This window comes from Hylobates moloch, unplaced genomic scaffold (genome assembly GCF_009828535.3).
Source record: "Hylobates moloch isolate HMO894 unplaced genomic scaffold, HMol_V3 SCAFFOLD_3, whole genome shotgun sequence".
Lineage (NCBI taxonomy): Eukaryota > Metazoa > Chordata > Mammalia > Primates > Hylobatidae > Hylobates > Hylobates moloch.
In genome coordinates, this window is record NW_026652278.1 from 97,877,459 (window position 1) to 97,884,893 (window position 7,435).

Here is a 7,435-nt window from a genome sequence, read left to right on the forward strand (position 1 = left end):
ACACTAATATAAATCAAAGCAAAAAAATGAAACTCGAAGAAACAGTATTAACTTAATGTGATACTGTTGTCTTATATCAAATCATAGCTCAAAATATGAATATGATGCATGTTCTTTGGAATATGACTTTAATACCATCTGCCAGATAATAACTAGAATATCTTAGCACTATTCTGGATTTGAACTCCTGCAGAGCCATCATTGATTTCATACACAATGAGGTTGTCTTGACCAAAAGACCTCATACTGTATGAAATGAATGTATATGCATGTCATTTACATATTAAGTCTGCCTTTGTGCCTTTCTCATTAGCGTACTTCAGTTAAAGTAGCACAATGGACTACTTTGTGTGACACTCTCAATATTTGTTGATTATAAAGTAATCTTTCTGATGATTCAGAATATGCTCATGTTAACCAGGTTCATATTATTTCTGACATGAAACACAAGCATTTTTCAATCTTACCTCTCATGTACTACTGAGAATATGGTCTGTAGATCCCTAAGCTGAGAACATTGATCTGTAAGGTTATTGGGGGTTTTAAATGACTTGACATTGTTTAAAGAGCTTAGCACAATACTTGAGTAAGTGCTCAATAACTTTTAGTTTCCTTCCCTTCCCTTTTCACTTTATAGATTAGAGTTTCGTAGTCCACTGTGAGCATTAATTTGTCTAGCTCTGCCTTCAGGTGGAACATCTGTATAAATCCAGCTTTGTGAGTATTTTTAAACTGAGAGATTTTCCATCTGTTTTGGAGTTATAGCAGCCCACATTAGCCTCACTTGAGCTCTTAATGATATATGTGTGATGGAAACAAGACGTTTTAATATGTAAGTATTCATAGCCTCCTTCGTTCCTGTCTCTGCAGATTCTACCCCTCCCCCCACGGTCTTAGGAATTCTTTCTTTGCCAGTCTAGTTCTTGGTATTTTTGTAATGCAAAATTAGGAGGCAGGGAGAGCAACTGGGCCAGAGATGCATGAAGAAAAGGGAAAGGATTTTTGCTTTCTGGGTCGGCCCTGGGTTCTCTATTGTGCAGAATCCAGGTAATGAGCAAAGCAGAAATGAAACTATAAAAAGAAGCCTAATTCCAAATTGATATAAATAAGAAAGATTTTGAGGTGGAGGCAGGAGGAAGAAGGCAGAAAAGCCATGCTAGATTGATGTTGGGAGAATTTGGAAAGTTTGGGGAGAGTCTGCAACAAATATGGAGCTTGAAAGAAGTGTGGAAGAGAGATGATATTTCCAAAAGTATTTTTGTGGGTTATAACATAGATCCCCTTTAAGACTGAGGAATACACATAAAATATTAAAATTCCTTCTAAGTTACTGCTATGGTTTGAGTGTTTGCACCCTCCCAAACTCATGTCAAAATTTATTTCCCATTGTAACAGTATTAAGGGTTAGACCTTTAAGAGGTGATTAGGCCATGAGGGCTCTGCCCTCATGAATGGATAGATTAATGGCATTTTCTTAGAAGTGGGCTTTTATAAAAGGATGAATTTGCCTCTTCTGGTTCTAATGCTCTTTAATTCTCTCTGTGTGTGTCTCCCTCTCCCATATGATGCCTTCTGCCACGGTATGACACAGCAAAAAAAGCCCTTGCTAGATGCCACTCCATCTTGGACTCCCCAACCTCTAAAACCATGAGCCAATAAATTTCTGTTCACTATAAATTACCCAGTCTGTGCTATTCTACTTTAGCAGCACAAAATTGACTAAGTTACTTTTGGCTGCTGTAGTCTAGATTTCCTTAGATGAGACACTGTACTAAGACCTATTCATATCAACAACCCCTCTACACGCACACACACACACACACACTCACTCCACACACACATACTCTTTGTATTTGGATTATATACAGTCCTTCCTAACTAAACAGCATCAAGATTACATATTTATTACTATATAAAGTTTGACAAAATTACCAGGTTCATTTTCTGGAGTGTGTTCTGTGTATTTAGTTTAAGATTTTCATATAAACATTCTTTCCAAGAATGGAAAGTTAATAATGTTTATATCATTTGTGTTTCACTGTTTGTCAGACTTCAAAATGCATTTTGAAACTTTTAGGCAAGTTTATACACACACACAGAGTCACATAGTATGGAAGATAGCTAATTGATCCTCAGTTCCTCCTCCCTCTAGCCCACATAGCTAGAGACTGCATTCTCAACCTCCCTTGCAGGTCGTTGGCCACTGGACTTGGTTTGTGCCAGTGGAAAGTGAGCAGAAGTGATTGTGGAAGTTCTGCTGCAGGTGCTTAAGAGAAAATTGCTTGCTCTCTAGGTTCATTTATTATCCCTTTCTGGTAGGCTAAATTATGGATCCAGTTTCAACCATCTGGATGAGAACAATATCATAGGAGCAATAACATAGAAGGAACCCAGGTCCCAACTCAATCTTTTGCCCATCCAAGCTGGTTAACCACTTCTCTCCAGACTGTATGAGAGTCTGTATGAGACTGTATGAGAGAGAAATACTTCTCTCCAGACTGTATGAGAGAGAAGTACACTTCTATTATGTTTGAACCAGTGATGTATAGAAGTATCTGCTATTGCAGTTTAGCCTACACCATAATCAATACACCTAGAAAATGTTGCTTTCAGTGCAACAAAACCAAAAATACTCAAGTGGCACTTAACTAAACTAAAAATGCTTCTGCAAAACCAAATAAATAATCCACAGAGTAAACAGAAAACCTGTAGAATGGGAGAAAATATTTGCAAATTGTGCCTTTGCAAAAAACCACTAATATCCAGAATTTATAAGACACTCAAACCACTCAACAACAACAACAAATAACCCCATTAAAAAGGGGGCAAAAAACCATCAACAGATATTTCTCAAAAGAAGATATACAAGCAGCCAACAAACAATTGAAAACTTGATCAACATCCACTAATTATCAGAGAAATGCAAATTAAAACCACTAGATACTATCTTATACCAGTCACAATGGCTATTATTAAAAAGTCAAAAAACAACAGATGTTGGTGTAGATGCAGAGAAATTGCATTCACAATTTGCAATTAGAAGAAATGTAAACTAGTACAGCCTCTATGTAAAATGGCATGGAGATTCCTCAAAGAACTAAAAATAGAACTACCACTCAACCCTACAATCCCACTACTGGATATCTACCCAAAGGAAAAGAGACCATTATATAAAAAAGACACCTGTACTCATATGCTTATTACAGCACCATGTACAATAGCAAAGGCATGAAATCAACCTAAGTGTTCATCAATGGATGACTAGATAAAGAAAATGTATATATACACCATGAAATAGTATACAGCCATAAAAAGAGAATAAAATCATGTCTTTTGCTGCAACATGGATGAAGCAGGAGGTCATTATCCTAAATGAAATAACTCAGAAACAGAAAATCAAATAATGTATGTTTTCACTTATAAGTGGGAGCTCAATGATGTGTACACATGGACGTAAAAAAATGGAAACAATAGACACTAATAATAGTGAGATTTGGGCTCAAACTTCACCATTACTCAATATACACAGGTAGCAAACCTGTATGTGTGCCTCCCGAATCTAAAATAATTTTTTTAAAAAAGAAAATGTTGCTTTCAATTTAAGGAGTTATTGACTAATAGACAGTGTAACGTATATACTATTCCCTGTATTGTGCAAAAATAAAATCTTTTACAGTAAAAAAAAATCATTGGTGGTCATGTTTGGAAATTACTATTCACTGATAGGAAAATTAATCTCTTTCTGTACAGTTATGTTGTGATTAAAGTTCAGATGTTCAGACCGGGCGCGGTGGCTCACGCTTGTAATCCCAGCATTTTGGGAGGCCGAGGCGGGCGGATCACGAGGTCAGGAGATCGAAACCACGGTGAAACCCCGTCTCTACTAAAAATACAAAAAAAAATTAGCCGGGCGCCTTGGCGGGCGCCTGTAGTCCCAGCTACTCGGGAGGCCGAGGCAGGAGAATGGCGTGAACCCGGGAGGCGGAGCTTGCAGTGAGCCGAGATTTCACCACTGCACTCGAGCCTGGGTGACAGAGCGAGACTCCGTCTCAAAAAATAAATAAATAAATAAATAAAGTTCAGATGTTCAAAACTAGAGCAAAGAGTTGCTAGAGCAACTAGTGCAAACAAACTGGTAGACGCACTATGTTATAGCAGTCATTCACTTATAAAAAACATTGAAAAAATTTCAACTTCTAGTCCAGCATATGCAGAGCTCGGTTGTCATCTCTCTCAGGAAAATAAGCTCCACAAACTGAAAACAAGCAACTCTTCTTAGATCCATCAGAAAACTGAGATCACAGGGCAAAAACACTGCCCCCAGAATTGGAGAGGTAGACAGGTAGATACAGAGAATTCCATCACACAAGGGAGGAAATTCAAGCAGAAACCTCCGTGGGCACCAGAACCAGGGTAGGAAAGCCTAAGTGTAATTGACAAATTGCTGGAGGCTCAGTCTGGACAAGTTTGAAAATTAAAAACTCCTGGGGACCTGGTCTTAGAAGGAATGGGGAGCATTTTCAGAAATTTTACCTCTAAGAGCACTCAAGGTTCTCACAGTTAACATCTCAGAAAAATCCCCTCCTGTTTCCAGCAGGGTGTGAGGAAAGTAGCCGTTGTGAAATAACACACAGCAAAGACAACCCCAAAGAGAAACTACTTTGTGAGAGCCTAACCTACCGAGGTTTTACTAAACCCCAAATGATGTAGAGGCAGGGAAATCTCCAACTCCAGCCCCACCTAACCTTCCTGTCTAACCACAGTGTGGTGGTGGTGGGGGACCTGAGAAGCACTTGTGAAGGTCGCAGCCCGGGGCACAGGTTCATTTCAAGACTGAATCCTCCCCCATAGGACTAGAGGAAGCCTCCCCTCTTGACTCCTTATCTTCACAACAGTTGGGCTCCTGTATCACACAGGGGAATACAACTAAGAGAAGTGAGAGTCTCAGATGATATTTCAAGTATAAGTCTCTAAGGGAAACCTGGAAAATACTGAGTGCCTACTATATACCAGCCAATAGCTTATCTGCCAAAGATACAGTGGTGTTAAACAAAAGCTGTCCTATCATTGAGCTTATGTGGTAGTAGAGAAAAAAAGACCATAAACAACATAATTTTAATTAAAGGTAAGCGGTATGCAGAGACTAAGAGAAGGAAAGGCCTGGCCAGGCACAGTGCTTCATGCCTGTAATCCCAGTGCTGTGGGAGGCTGAGGTGGGAGGATTGCTTGAGGCCTGGAGTTCAAAACCAGCCTGGGCAGCATAGAGAGACTCCATTTCTATAAAAAAAAAATTAAAAATTTTGGGCATAGTGGTGCACGTCTGTAGTCCCAGCTGTTGGGAGTGGGGTCTGAGGTGGTAGGATCACTTGAACCCAGGTGTTGGAAGCTGCAGTGATCTATGATCACACCACTGAATTCCAGCTTGGGCAACAGAGCAAGGTCCTGTAGAAAGAAAGAAAAAGGAAAGAAGGAAAGAAGGAGGGAAGGAAGGAGGGAAGGAGGGAAGGAAGGAAGGAAGGAGGAAAAGGGAGAGAGAAAGATGGAGAAAGAAAAAAGAGGAAAGAAAGGAAGAAAGGAAAGAGAAAGAAAGAAAGAAAGAAAGAAAGAAAGAGAAGAAAGAAAGAAGGAAGGAAGGAAAGAAAGAAAGAAAGAAGAAAAGGAAGGGAGGGAGGGAGGAAGGAAGAAAAGAAGGAAGGAAGGAAAGAAGGAAGGAAGGAAGGAAGAGAGAGAAAGGAAGGAAGAGAGAGAAAGAAAGAAAGAGAAAGGAAAGAAGGAAGAAAGAAAAAGAAAGAAAGAAAAGAAAGAAAGGAAGGAAGGAAGGAGGGAGGGAGGAAAGGAAGGAGGGAGGGAAGGAAGGAGAAAGGAAGAAGTTAAGGAAGGAAGGAGAGAGAGAGGGAAGGAAAGGAGAGACAGAGAAAGAAAGGAAGGAGGGAGAGAAGAAGGGAGGAACGGAAGGAGGGAAGAGAGTAAGAGAGAGAAAGAGAAAATGGAAGGAAGGAAGGAAGGAAGGACGGAAGGAAGGAAGGAAGGCAGGCCAGCCTGGAAAGCAATGAGGGAAGAGGGCACAGCTATTTTAGGTAAGATGGTCAGGGACTATCTCCCTGAGAAGGTGGCCTCTGCACTGAGGCCTGAATGAATTAGAAGCTCAATTTGCAAAAACAGAATACACATTCAGTCCAGTAATCTTTTTGCTCCTGATCCTTGAGGCATGCATAAACAAGCACAGACCCCAGAGAAGTTGACAGAAACATTGTCCAGCGCTCAATGCATCAGGAAGATCAAGCCCTTGATATCAGATACCTACAATTATTACAGTATTCATGTTGGATGAGCCAAAAAGTCATCAAATCTTGGGGGACCTGTGTCAAAAGTCTGTGGCCAAAATTTTCCCCCAAAAAAGGCTGTTAATCTTTTCTCAAAGAAGTCCTTCTGAACTTCGTGACCTTTGTTGACATTGCCTTTCATGGGCTGATGGGTTTATTACACTGTGTGATGATCATGTTTTTTATAAAATAAAATGTTCTGTGACTAGTTAATACATCTTCCTATTTATTTGAATAATGTGACTTTATTTTATTATTTTATTTATCACATAAATAAATAAATAATAAATTTATCTAAATAAATTTTGATATGCTAATCACATATTCTATTTCTAGCTGATTAAGTATAGTATCTGTAGTCATTTTTATTTCAGAAGTTGGGCTTTTAGTCAACACCCTTAGTCCCTAGGTTAACATTTTTTCTTTGGAAAAGTCAGATTCAAATTCTGTCAAATTATATCACTTTAGCAAACATTGCTGTTTCCAGAAAATTAAACTGGATTCTATATCTAATAATTTAAAATTCTAAAAACAATGGTTTTCATGCTGTTTCTGAGCAGTGGAGGTTCTATCTGTGAAACATAAATTCAGTAGTGTTCTACATGAAGTGTGATGGACGATCAGCACATTCCTTCACCATCCCAATGACAGAATTAATTTCTGTTCTTCCTGGATGTATTAGTTTGTTCTCACACTGCACATAAAGACATACCTGAGACTGGATAATTTATAAAGAAAAAGAGGTTGAATTGACTCACAGTTCCACGTGGCTGGGAAGACCTCACAATCGTGGTGGAAGGCGAAAGCCATGTCTCACTTGGTGGCAGGCAAGAGAGAGAATGAGAGACTTATCCACTACCATGAGAACAGTATGGGGGAACCACCCCCATGATTCAATTATCTCCCACCAGGTCCCTCCCACAACACGTGGGAATTATGGGAGCTACAATTCAAGATGAGATTTGGGTGGGAACACAGAGCCAAACCATATCACTGGATTTATTTGTAACTGGAATATTCATTTTTTATACAGTCTTCTACATTCCAAAACCAGAAGACAGGGTATTTTAGAAGCCTAACGCAATGGTTTACAAACTGTTCCCTAGAAATAG